This window comes from Platichthys flesus, chromosome 22, assembly GCF_949316205.1.
Source record: "Platichthys flesus chromosome 22, fPlaFle2.1, whole genome shotgun sequence".
NCBI classification, from domain to species: domain Eukaryota; kingdom Metazoa; phylum Chordata; class Actinopteri; order Pleuronectiformes; family Pleuronectidae; genus Platichthys; species Platichthys flesus.
Window position 1 is genome coordinate 1,677,194 of NC_084966.1, and position 13,243 is coordinate 1,690,436.

The following is a 13,243-nucleotide window of genomic DNA, read 5'->3' on the forward strand; positions in this document are numbered from 1 at the left end:
GGGGGTCAGGACAACCCCCCACACACACACATACACACATACACAAACACACACACAGGAGAAAGTTTCATCTGCACCAGATGAACTCAGTTTGTGTTTTTACTGCTTGTTCACCGGTCGCTGTTAACTTTCCTTTTTGCAACACACACATTCTTCTTCTCCTCTTCCTCACATGGCGACTGTACGCTGCAGTTCACTGATGAAGATGAAGATTCGCTCCACCGTCAAGTAAACAACCTCCGATGTGCAGCTCGGAGTCTTTGGAGCTACAGGTTGCGTCAACTTGGCCTCAAACAACCTCGTAAAATGTTTATCTACTTGAACAAAGTTGTGAGAAGAAAACAGAATTTCACTTTAATGAACCCAGCCGACGACCCCCATCAGCTGTGAGGAGCGGTGATGTGTGTCTGTCCACCGGGCGGGTGAAGTGACAGTGGGGAGAGTGCAGGATAATTGGGGTTGTGTTGTATCTAGTGTGTGTTGCACTTCAGCGCTGGGGGGGGTGGGGGGGGGGGGGGGGGGGGGTCAGGGACCTGAAAACACTGGCTCAACAGTTACCAATCATTTCAATCCCCCGGCCCAAGGAAGGCATTGTGGGCCGTCTCTCTCTCTCTCTCCCTGGTTCACAGGCCTCTCAGTGTGTGTGATGTCATGTTTTATACCCCCCCCCCCCCCCCCGCCTCCTTTGATTCAGCAGACAATTACATTTAACTCCGTCATCGCTCCGTCCTTCAGAATTAAAGACAACGTGGATAAACGTGCTCTCGAGAATTCCGGCAAAATTGAAATTTAATGTTTCGGTTCATCTTTGAACGAAACGTTTTATCACCACAAACAGCAATAAAGAGAATTTCAAAGCCATTCTCTTCCCCCCCCCCCCCCAACACACACACACACACATTGGGTTTGTGAGGCATTTTATTTTTTCGCTCCCAGGCAGAGGGGTTTACCGAGGACCTGTGCCCCCCCCCCCCCCCGCCCGCCCCAGCTTCTTCCTCCTCTTCCTCTGCAGATTGTGTGGAATGCAATTAGAGCCTAAATTAAGTAGTAATGGAGAACCAGGTCTCCCCACCAGTGTTGCCCTGGCAACGGGCGCTCACCACACCGCCTCTAGTGGTTTTGTTACTTTATCTGCAAAATGCACAATTGAGCTTTAAACCAGTTGTGTGTCTGCAGGAGCCAGGCAGGGCGGAGGGCTGCAAGGAGGGAGGATAAAGGATGGGAGGGGAGAGCGGGGGGGGGGGGGGGGGGGGTGAACAGCTGCGTGCTAGGAGGTTTCTCTGCATCTTGTGATATTGCCGGCCGTCAAATATTTATTCCATAAACTGTCTAATGCGGCGTGATGCGCTCCTGTGTGCGGATGAGGGCCAGATTTCAAAGACCCCCTCAAAGGAGGACGTGTGTTCGGCAGGCTTTGATTGCGCACCCCCCCCCACCCCCCCCTCCAGTCGTGGCACTACGTGAAGGCGAGGAGAGAGAGGCGCCGCTTTGTAAACAGCCCGAAGTCGCCGGTTCTCCTTGTTGACTAATTTGACAAAAGCTCTGTGAACTGGAAATGCGGGCGCGGTGGATTTTTCATCACGAGCCGCAGATTTCAGGAAATGGGATTAAACGTGAGTGAGGTAGAAGATGCAGTCACACCTGCAGACTGGGGTCCGGGCGGCAGAGCAGGAGATCACTCCAGCTCGTCGGCTCATTTACCTTCAACCTCCTCGTAAACAAGTGAAGTGGAACTCGTGAAAAGTTTGGAGAGATGGTGGCAGCAGGAGGAGGTGAAGAACTTCCTGAAAACCAGTGGAATCTGAAGACACCTCCATCCCTCCCATTAAAGAACTTCCTGAATGTGGGAACTGGGAGCGAGTGACCGGTGATCCACTCTGACTTATCTCCCAGTAGATGTCACATAACTGGGTTTCAGTGTCATTTTAACTTTCTCTTCCTCCTGGTTTACAGCTGGAGTGAGACGTTACCAAACCTGCACCGGGGTTATGACCTTACATCTGCCGTGCATGCAAACAGGTGCCGTGCTCCGCCAGCTTTGAACCGAGCCGCAAATCATCCTCGAGTGCAGATAACTGGTCCGCCTCATCGTGCCCGGGCCCCCGGACCCACACGTGTCAGTGTGATGTATGCACGCACACGCTTAGAACCAACACAACTCCACTGCATGCGCGCAAACTGTTTGTTTTTATCATTCTCACACAACAGCTGTGTGCATTTAAAGATGACCAGGCGCCACGGGACTTCAATCTGGGCGGACACACACACACACACACACACACACACAGGAGCAGGAACCACAGGTGCAGCGCAAACCCTCCGACTGTAGCCGTGCCAAGAGGCAGCACGGGTGTGTGGGCCACACATGCTGCAGGAGATTAGGACTCCCTCTGAATGCATCTGAATGGACCACATGTGTTCCCACTCGCCTGGAAACCATTATTCTGGGTGATAATTTGTATGAGAGCAAAAAATGACCTCGCCGGGTCAGAGCAGCCAGGTGGGTTCTAGCCCAGCATGGAGGTTCTACAGGTTCAGTGAGCAGATGAGAACTTTGTCCTCGAGTTCAGAACCAGAACCCAGATGAAACCATATTTGGAGGAGCGAGGGGGGGAGCCTGAAATCTGAGAATTCTGACTTGTATCATTAAAAAGCCAATTAATCAATTATCAGGACAGATGAGTCCCTGCAGCCGTGTAACAGTCGAACATATGGGTGATTTCATTCCTCATCACTTCACAGGTAAGTTGACCAGCGGGGGGGGGGAACTCAGAGAGATGATCACACCTCACCCGAGCGCAGTGGAGGTGTGAACGAGCAGACTGCGGTCCGCGGCTTTAAAGGCAGAGTGAGATGTCTAACAGTTACAGCTTCACCGGTGTTGTGACATGTCTGTGATGTTTCTGACGTATAAATACACACCGCTCGCTATTTTGGTGCCGGCTCATCTGGCGGGGTGAGAAAGCAAGGTAGACAACAAGACAGGAGGAGAGAGGGGGAGGAGGGAGGATGGAGTGGTGAGGAGGAGAGGAGGGAAGAGGTGCTGGTGCTGAGGAGAAAGAGGAGAAGAGAGGGGAAGCGTGTTGTTCTGGTGTTTGAAGCTCGGGGCCGGCAGCCAGGAACGCCGGCCAAGGTGTGTTGTTGTTGGTCTACCAGTGCAGCGATCGGGGGGGTCTGCTGGAGAGAACATCACACCGCTTCACCGCCGCAGCATCAAACCACCGGCGCTCATGCCAAGACGCTTGGCCAGCAATCCCACAATCCTTTGGTGCATGTCACTGATGAGGGAAGAGGCCTCCAGAGCTTTTTGGAGCAGCATCAGTTCAGGGCGGAGGGAGCTCCACCTTCAGACTTTGAAATTAGCCCCGGCGACAGGAAGTGGTTTGATGACACGTGAGCGGAATCAGAGGCTTCAGATCTCAAGCTTCATGTTCTTAATTTCTCTAATGGTCACCAAACCCCAGAGGAGAGGATTGTGGGTAATGTAGGATTCTCTGCACCAGGTCAAACTTTGATGGGAACAATCTGGAATCTGATCCTTCTGATAACTCCTCTTAATATAACACATCAGCTTTAGTTATATCCGTCTACAGAGGAAACACTTGTTAGGATAAATTCTTTGTTGCTTCTTTTTATAGGATTTTCTTGACAGTAAGAACAAGACTCAAATATCACCGGCCTCGCTCTTTGAAGAGAAACGTGACGACTGAGGCAGAAGCGTTTATAAGCCTCTTTTACCGCCATCTTTAAAACCACAGATAAAGAGCGACACATAGTCAAAGACGGGTTTTCAGCATCCAGAGGTCGTGACCCCGCTGGAATCACCTTAAACCTCCTTTTAGTGTCTGAGGTGGGAGAAGGGCGGAGGAGGCAGGCGGCTGGCGGGAGGAGAGTGTGTTTAGAGTGTAATGTAATCCATTACCAGGGCTTTAACTAGGCCACCCTCACACACTCTCACATAGCCGCTAGCCCACAGCAGCTTTCCTCCTGCCGGCCTCTCCTCTCTTAATAAAACACTTCAAAGAGAGAGGGATTTTTTCTCTGCGCCCCGAAGTCGACAGAATCGTTCATTCACTTGTTCTCCTGGTTGGAAAAGAAGCATCCAGTCATTTAGAACGAGGAGTCGATAGTATCTCACCTCGTGTGGAGGAGGTGCGAGGAGGAGGTGCCGGGAGGCTGGGAGGAGGTGTGTGTGCAGGACGGACAGAATGTGTCGGCTCCTCTTGTCTCCTCTCTGACGTTCAGCAGGAGTGTGAAGCTCTGCACACAGACAGCGGTCAGGGTGAGAAGCTTGAATCACACGTGAATGTGCGAGGACACACATGCAGACGCACACATGGAGAGTCACACATGTACACACATACATACAGGGAATGTGTGTGTGCAGCAGTTTGGAGGAAATCAATGCAAACACAGTTTATTTAAGAGAGATACAGGAAAGAGACAAAGTCCAACCTGACATTAGATCATTGACATATTTCACTTTTACCCACAAACCCGAGCTTCACGTTCGGGGGGGTGGGGGGGGGGGGGTGAGGGCGGAACCAGAGCGAAATGAGAAAAGGAAGGAAAATGTAGTTTATGAAGTTCGGGAGATATAATTGCAGGCTGCTGAGGGAAGCAGCTAAAGACACACACACACTCTCTCACAGACACACGCACACACACACACACACACTCTCACACACTCACACACACACACACAGTACCTGGGGAGTGTGGATACGGTGCTCTCCTCTTTAGCCAGAGGCTGGTAAATAATGGATGTGTTGGTCGGAGTGCAGGCAGTTTGAAATGTAAATGTGACGGATGGAGCGAAGTGTGTATGTGTGCACTGGTGGATTGTGTGTGTGTGTGTGTGTGTGTGTGTGTGTGTGTGTGTGTGTGTGTGTGTGTGTGTGTGTGTGTGTGTGTGTGTGTGTGTGTGCGATGCTGTCACTTGTGGCTGGGACTGGTCATGTGTCCTGAATGGTGATGGGCCCTCCTCCCTGAAGGGAAGAAACAGGGGGAGAGCAGGAGAGAGGTGAGTGAACAGCAGAGAGAAGTGGACACAGGGGAGATGTTGAGAGGGGGGGGGGCAGAAGGAAGGAGAGAGAGAGAAGATGAAGAGGAGAGGAAGGTGGAAGAGCCTCATTAGTTCTGCTTTGACCCAGGACGTGCACAGAGGAAGTGTTGATATTCGTTTTCATACGTTGTTATCTTCTGTTTTTATCTGTCGGCCTCAGAGAAGAGGAGGCTCCTGCAGCTCGGGTGCTTTTGATTTACTTAGGTCCCTAATATTTCATTTTGAGAAGCGTCTTCCTCCACCAAGGTCCCAAAGTCCCTTCAATTAACAAGTCCTTGTCCCATCCGTCCACCGACTTGTTTTTATTCTGCATTAAAGTGGATTTGTTGTTTTTTCTCCATCAGAACAAGAGTAGAAAGAAAAAGAAGGTGGGCTGAGTCCTTCCTCTCGTTTCCCTCTGACCCTATCAGAGACCGTTTCACCTGACGTGACCCAACCAGCCTCCAGCTCCATCACCAGCTCCATCCCCATGTGCCTCCTCCCCTGCTCCAGAGACTGGTCCTGGCAGATCAGCATCACTTGTAGCTGCAGCTCGTCCTCGCAGCGTTCCACTGAACTGCCACCATATTGAATCCAGAGCGTTATTAGTCCCTGATGAATCGTTGAGCTCCCTGAGAGAGCGGCTGCTGTAACAACTACATCACTGGTCCAATGCAGCGGTGGAGGTCAGCGCTGACATATGGCTCAGTGTCTGTGTGTGTCTGTGTGTGTCTGTCTGTGTGTGTCAGTGTGTGTGTAAGAGGGAAAGAGTGTGCTGAGGAGTGTGAGATGCCAGCTGGCCCAAACATGACAGAGACAGAGGATGGAGGGAATGAATAAGAGGAGATGAAGACACTCCACACTCGAGAGAAGTGAGGGATGGATGGAGGGATGGAGGGATGGGGGGATGGGGGGGTGGAGGGAGGGAGGGAGGGATGAATGGAGGGAGGGAGGTGAGAAGGTGAAAAGCATGGGTGGAAACAAACGTGGAGAAACTGGCATCTGTTGTCCTCCCAACCCCCATTGTCACTATTAGCTCCCATTGGTGCAGAGTGTGTGTGTGTGTCTGTTAATGTGTTTGTGTGTGTGTGTGTGTGTGTGTGTGTGTGAGAGAGTGTGTGTGTGTATGTGTGTGAAGAGAGAAGACAGAGGAAAAAGGCCCAGATGGTCCGAGGGGAGAGTGACAAGTGGCTGTCGGGGGATTCAGACGGCCGGGCCCTCTGCTGCCCTGCTGGGTGGACGCACACACACACCCACACAGACACACACAGACACACACAGACACACACAGCTCCATCTCTTTGAAGGACCTTTACCTCCTGCGGTTCACCTGTTCAACCTGCACTACATCTGCTTCGTCTTGTCAAAATGAAAACCGTCTTTTATTCTTGAACTTGAACTGGAAGAGAAATGTGTGTGTGTATCGACCAATAGCATCAAATTACTAATTAGAACCAAACTCATCAGTCACATGGAACATTGCAAACCACAAACATCTAAATTCAAATCAACCTTGAATATGATCCTGAAGTCTAAACTCAAACTGAATAAACCTGGAGCAGCTCCGTCTCTCCAGTATTTGTGTCAAGTTCTTTGTCCGTCTCTGCCCCACTTTCCTCAAAGTCTCCGTCTGACTCTCTCCAGTGTTCTGACACCACATGTGAGCCGCCCGATTGGCCACCGAGGCCGACGGAGGATGGTCACACCCGATCCGAGTGTGTGTAGTATCTGTGGTGTCGGAGCCATGGGACCCAGTTTAATGGATAAGAGCCTGAGGAGAGAAGCAGACCGCCGGCCGCTGTATATCTTTATGGGTCATACACTCATCTTCCCAAACACCCTTAATACTCTTTATCTCTCACACCCGTCCTCCTCCTCTCACTCGCTGCAGAGTGGACACACACACACAGACACACACTCCTTATCTCAACTCCTTTGCCCTTGATTTGTGTGATCCTGAGAGTTTTTTTTCTTCTCCTCTGTGTTTCCCAGGGAATTCCCCCGCCCGTCCTTTCCTGAAATGAGATGAAATGAAGGCTGGGACTTTGGGCTCCGAGGCCACGACCCCCGCAGTCCCACAGCAAGGCTCCCTGGGATATGTAGGCGCCTCCGGACGCAGGGACACCGGGGGGTCTGCCTCGTCGGGGAGGATGGCGTGTGAGTGCGAGACCGAAAAAAGAGCAAGAGGAGGAAATTGGGTGTGAGGAGAGAGGAGGAAGGAAGTGTGTGTGTCTGTGTGAGAGAGTGAAAAAAGAGAGAAATTGTGTGTGAGTCAGAAAAAGAGCAAGTGTGCGAGGGACAGCTCGTCCTTCAGGCTCACCTCGCCCCCCCGGGGTCCCTCTGCTCGGTAGCGGCGGCGTTTTACTGGCCCCGGCTGACGGCCATGAAACAGTCCGAAATTAACTGCTGCGGAGCTCCTGGATCTGAAGGAAGAGGGAGGACATCTCTCCTTCACTCGCTCCCTTCTTCTCCTCATGACGTCCATCACCCCCCCCCCCCCCCCCCCCCCTTCAGCTGCCTCGGTTTCCATTTCTCCCTCTAGTTCCCTCCATCCATCTTTTTCCATTTTCCTATAAAAGCCCAAAGTGTAGATAAACAGCCAATATTAGAACTTCATTTCCCAGAATTCCTGCTAATGTTTGCTAATATAAAAGGATTAGCAGCTCCAAATTAATACTTGGAGAATTGTTCATGCAGTTATGTATTCACACACACACACACACACACACACACACAGTCAGATACTCACATTCATGTACAGTATGTGTATAGAGCCACAGTATCTGGGTGGGTACAGTATATTCCCCCCTCAGCAGACACTGTGAACTTGATATTCTGTGACATGTGGAAGGAGAGCAGTGTGTCAGTGTGCTGCTGAGGAGATTTCAGTAAGACGTCAGACTAATGCAGGTAGTGTGTGTCTGTGTGTGTGTATGTGTGTGTATGTGTGTGTGTGTGTGTGTGTGTGTGTACAGCTCTTATCCGCAGCAGCAGCTTGGAGAACAGCAAATAGGAGCAGACGCAGTTCAGGGAGAGAACTGACAGAGAGTCAATCTTATGTTTGTTTTTTTAGGCCGATTCCATTTGACTGAGTGACTTAATTCCTGAAATGCTGCAACATCAGTAGAAAACAAGTGAGTGAGACAATTCACACGTTAGCATCGTCACTATATGATTTATTAGAGAATATGGATCTTAATGAAAAAGAACGTGGCTGATTTAGAGGACTGATCCCTGAGTGTGTGTTTCTGTTGACTTGAGCTCTGACGCCTTCAAAACTTGACTGACACTTCCGAGCCTTAAGTTTGAAGTAAAATAAACCAAATGCAACTGCGTCAGACACAGAGATGTTGAATATAAGTGTTATTATTATTATGGTAATTATTATAGGGAGGATTAGGGATTTGATCTCAATGACAAATAAGAAGAATAGACTTTAGTTTCATCACCGCTGACAAAGTTGTGTTTGTTTACATGTTGTCTGCTCCAGAATAGAGTCAGAATTATAGGACTTGTGTTTGTGTGTGTCTGTCTGTGTGTGTCTGTGTGTGTGTCAGTACAGTCTCCAGCATGTCAGCCGTGAAAGGCCGCTCCGCGCTGCTTGAGCTCTCCTGAGTGAGAGAAGTGTGACCAACAGCTCAACAGGCTTTGGCATGCCAGCTGTCCAGAGGGGACACACACACACACACACACAGGTCCATTCACACGCACACAAACACACACACGTGCACAATAAAACACCCACGCTGCTGCCAAGCATGGTGCGGTAATCTTTAGCAATGCCAGGGGTCCCGGGGACAGAGAATCTGAACGGTGCCAGCGGCCACACAACATCAGAGCCTCGGCGCCCTGCCTACCCACAATCCCCCTCTCCACGGGCAGCCAATCCGCTGTCGGACAGGAGAAACTGACTTTTCTGGTGGCGCTTCACCATTCAAGCTCTTAGAAGAGCCGCCGCTGCTGCCGCCGGGGGGGGGGGGGGGGGGGGCTGAATTGAGCCATTCTGATGATTTTGATCAACAAGCAATAATAATGTGCAAAGCTGGTCATTATCAGCATTTGGTTCCAAAATATCTAATCCCTCCAATAACTGTAATTTATGATAAATGAATCTGATTGTAGATCAGCAGGAACACGTACACATGTGCTTCTATAGACTTCAGTGATCCTGTTTCCTGCTCGGGGAGAAACACTTTCTGAAGTTATTGTGAAATGTTACTCAGCGTTGTCGGCTTCCTGCGTCTGTGCAGGAGTCGTGACTCACTCTCTAATCCACCAGCTAACCTGATTCCACTCGTGAGCAGCACATGCATGAGTGTGAAGTCCCAGAGGTCAAACACAGTTCAAGTTCAGGTGACAGAGTTATCGTGTTTATTGCGTTCTCTCCCTCTGACCACAGCAAAGATGGCGTCCGGCTTCACTCTCCCTCTTCGTTTGCCGTCGGCAGCAGAAACCGAACAGGTGCCTGGAATCAAACTTAAACTATAATTCTGTTTCAAACTGTCAACCTGCTCTTGACTCAACATTCATTTTGTTTTAATGACTTCATCCAAGAAATAGAGAGAGCGGGTTGAACTCGGTCACGCGTTTGTTTACATTCTGTTTAATTGCAGACAGGCGGCAGTCGTCCGTCACCGCGGCCGCGGGCTCGGCCGCCGACTCAAGGTTGACAGCTCGTCAAGATGAGTGACAGGCGTCGGGGGCGGGAGCTCAACCAAACGAGGGGGAGGCGGGGAGGTAGGTCCAGGAAAAGCACCTGAGGATTTGTCTTGTTTTAATTTAGTTTTTCTTAAATGACACTGAGGGAATAAGAAGTCTTACTTGCTCCGAGGTGTGGGTGGTCAGTTTCTAGTTATTGTGGTAGTGGATGAAGAGAAGGAGGGGGGGCACCTCTACGCCGCCAAGTCGCCCGGAGGCTGGGGGGGTGAACCTCAGCTGTTCTTCTTCTCCCCTCCTCTCTCTCCCCAACACCCTGACCTCCCTCCTGCTTCCTCCACCTCCTGATACTTCCATCCTCCTCAACCGGAGACGAGCCGGTGCTGGTGTAGGGGGGGGGGGTGCCTGTCAGTGAAATGTGTGTGTGTGTGTGTGTGTCTGTGTGTGTGTACAGCGGAGGGAGGGGTCGATATGATGAGGCTTCAGTGTTGTCGAGATGGATTAGCTGAATGACTTTGAGGGGTTTGTTCTCTTGTCTTTGAGCACACAGCCAACTCACTTCACTCTCTCTCCCTCCTCCGCCCCCCCTCCAAATCTCCTCGTCTCCCTCCGTCCTCCTCTGCTCTTCTTCTTCTTTTTACCTCATTAATGCTCCCAACACACACACACACACACACACAGACACACCTGCCCCTACACATCTATTCACCTACTTTAGGATAATAAAAAATGACTTATTTATTTATGCAAAATCGGGGCTTCAGCTTCATAACGTGGGTTTTGGGATTTGTTTGTCTTACTTGCTTCACTCTCTGTCTCCGCTGGTCGTCTCAATATTTCAATTTCCTCATTCAAATATGCAATATTGTATTTTTAAGTTGGTTAAGTTTGGGTCGTCCTGGTGTAGTGTTTATTTTTCTATTTAAAGTAGAATGTGTCGTCGTCTAAATAACGATTTTATCTTGAGATAGTTATCTCGAACGGACGAGGAAACAGTCAAGATGATTAGTTGCCTCTGTTTTACACTGGATGTGTTATTAGTGCAAGTCTTGGTTCATTTAAAAACCCCATTTCCCATGATCCTCGTGGTTCATTCGCTCAGGAAACTGAAGATTCTTCTCATGCACCGTGTCTCCAAAGTGTAAAAGTTTTGTCAGCTCCAGGTTTCGACCTCCAGAAAAACATCAGTTGACCTTTTTTAAAGATCATAAATCAGCCTTAACCACTTGTTTATTATAGTTATTAGTCAGTTAATTACTATCTCAGTTAATTGGTTGATTAGCTTCTTCATTTCCTCATCCAGTCACTTTCTTTCTTTTTCTAAAAAACCTGTTTAGTTTGAGTCAGAAACCAAATATCAGCTTCTCTCTCTGTCTCTTCTCTTCGATGTTTAATTCCTCTGACATGTTCCTTTCTTCCTCTCCCCTCGCTCCGCCCGTGCTTCTCTCCCTCTGCCTCCCCATCCCTCCTTCCTCTCGCCTTCCTCTGCTTCCTGCCACCTCCCCTCCCGTCTCTCAGTGTGTGATTGATGTCGCGAGGTAGCATTAACACTTCTCACGCTGCTCGTACATGGGGAGAGGGGGAGGTGGTGCAATGTACATGAGCGATTGATTACCTCACCGCTACGAGCTGATGACTCCTCCGAAGATGGCTCCCCGAGAATCGATAAACAAAGCTCCTTCTTTCCTTCTTCTCCCCCCCCCCCCCTTCCTAAAATAAACTTTCCCCCCGTCTCTGAAATCCCAGACTCAATTCTCCAAATCACAGACAGGGAGCTCATGCAGCAATTATGAAGCTACGGCACATTTGCATACGGAAAAATAATTAAAACAAACAAAGTGAGGCTGGGACCCCCTGGAGAGAGGAGAGGGGAGGAGCAGGGAGGAGCAGGGAGGAGGAGGAAGTGAATAATGTGGGCATAGAGAGGTTTAATTGCTCCACGCCAGGGTTGTGCCATTTATCTTCAACTCACTTGCTCCGCCGCTATTTCATTTGTCACCTTGGTACAGCTGAGAGTTTACGTAGGTGTCCTCTGTGGCGCCCAGACACACACACACACACAGACACACACACACACACACACAGCGTCATCCTGTTAAGAGACAGGTAGGAGCGTTGTCAGTGTGGAACCATGACTCAGAGCACTCCAGAGTTAACTACACACACACACAGACACACACATTGTGATGCTGTGGTTCATGTGTCCATAAAGAGCCGTCACATGAAACGAGTCCAGCAGCTTCCACACTGACGACTTAGTTCCTCCTCCCTAATGTGAGTGTGGAGGGTGTGTGCGTTTGTGTGTCTTCCCTTCTTTGTGTCACTGTGTGTGTGTGTGCGGTGCTTTAGAGCAGGCTCCCTGCTGACGCTGCGGGGTGCGAGGCGTCCACCACGTTAGCGCCGGAGTGGCTAAAACTCCATTTTCAGCAGAGTGTTTGAAGCCAGGGGATGAAAGCGGCTGCTCTCTTCTACCCGCTCTCTCTTCTCTGACGCCTCTGATGGACGACTCAGTGGCCGGCCACTTCTTTAATTAAAGGCCCAGTCAGACGGTGGTTCCCGCACATTAAAGAGTATTGACCTGATGGAGCTCGGGGGCACAGAGGGATGATGAGTATTTCTATTTGAACGGGTGTGTTGTGGCCAAGAGGAGAAAATCTGGTCGGAATCGACACTCGTGTGAATCCATTGAGTTGATCTGATGTTCGTTCACCAAACGATGGTGTGAGGCTGAGGGCGTGCACGAGGCAATTCACAGCATTAGGAGATCTGTCTTTCTTATTCAGAGCCGTGCACTGGTTGTGTGGCAGATAAACATTAACGGGTGGATCCTTCTTGGACCAATGTGTCCCAGGATGCATAGATTATGAAATTAAATGTTGCTTCTTGTTTGTGTGGCTACTAAAGAAACGCTCCCTGGTTCCTGGTTTCTGAAAACAAAAAGAAATAGCTGATTTAACCAAAGCTGACGTTAAACCCAACATGTTGGGAGTGAGCTTGCATGTCCCCCCCCCCCCTCTTCAGATATTTGTAGTCGACATTAACATGCAGCCACAGCCGCCTGGTTCACCCTCTGTGAGGAACTCAACATCATCTGAGCTGGCTGTAGCTGCGGGCGAAAACAACAAGGCTTTAAACGCACGCTGTCGAAGAAGAAACGCTTTCAGTCTCTCAGAGCTCATTCTAATCGTGTGCTTCCTGTTTTTGTTGCTTTGTGTGTATGTGTGTGTGTGTGTGTGTGTAAATCCCTTGCTGTTTGTGAGCTGTGCGACACTGCTGGGTGCTCTCTGTGTCTGGATATCAGGCACCCAGGGATCCTCAGAAACAGGCATTACCAGTTAATGCACCTCTGAAGAGAGCATCTGCACTTAAGGCAATTATACCACAGATGGGTGTGTAGGTGTTTGTGTGTGTGTGTGTGTGTGTGAGACGGAGAGAAACAAGTGAGGGAGACAGATGACGAGGATGAGAGAGGAAGAGCCTTCACGTAACATTGGATCTGCGTTTCCTTCGTCTCTGAACCAAAATCCGTTTTCCTCACCTCTT

General features: G+C 49.9%; 2 long non-coding RNA genes across 3 annotated transcripts in view; both read left to right on the forward strand.

The window, feature by feature from the left end:
* LOC133933619 (uncharacterized) overlaps positions 1–13,243 on the forward strand; it is a 113,038-nt gene that overhangs the window by 70,327 nt on the left and 29,468 nt on the right. The gene's annotated exons all lie outside the window — the stretch shown is intronic.
* Positions 7,066–9,505, forward strand: LOC133933591 (uncharacterized). Its single transcript, XR_009912080.1, has 3 exons — positions 7,066–7,201; positions 8,118–8,178; positions 9,444–9,505. It is a non-coding gene; the product is annotated as an uncharacterized LOC133933591 (long non-coding RNA).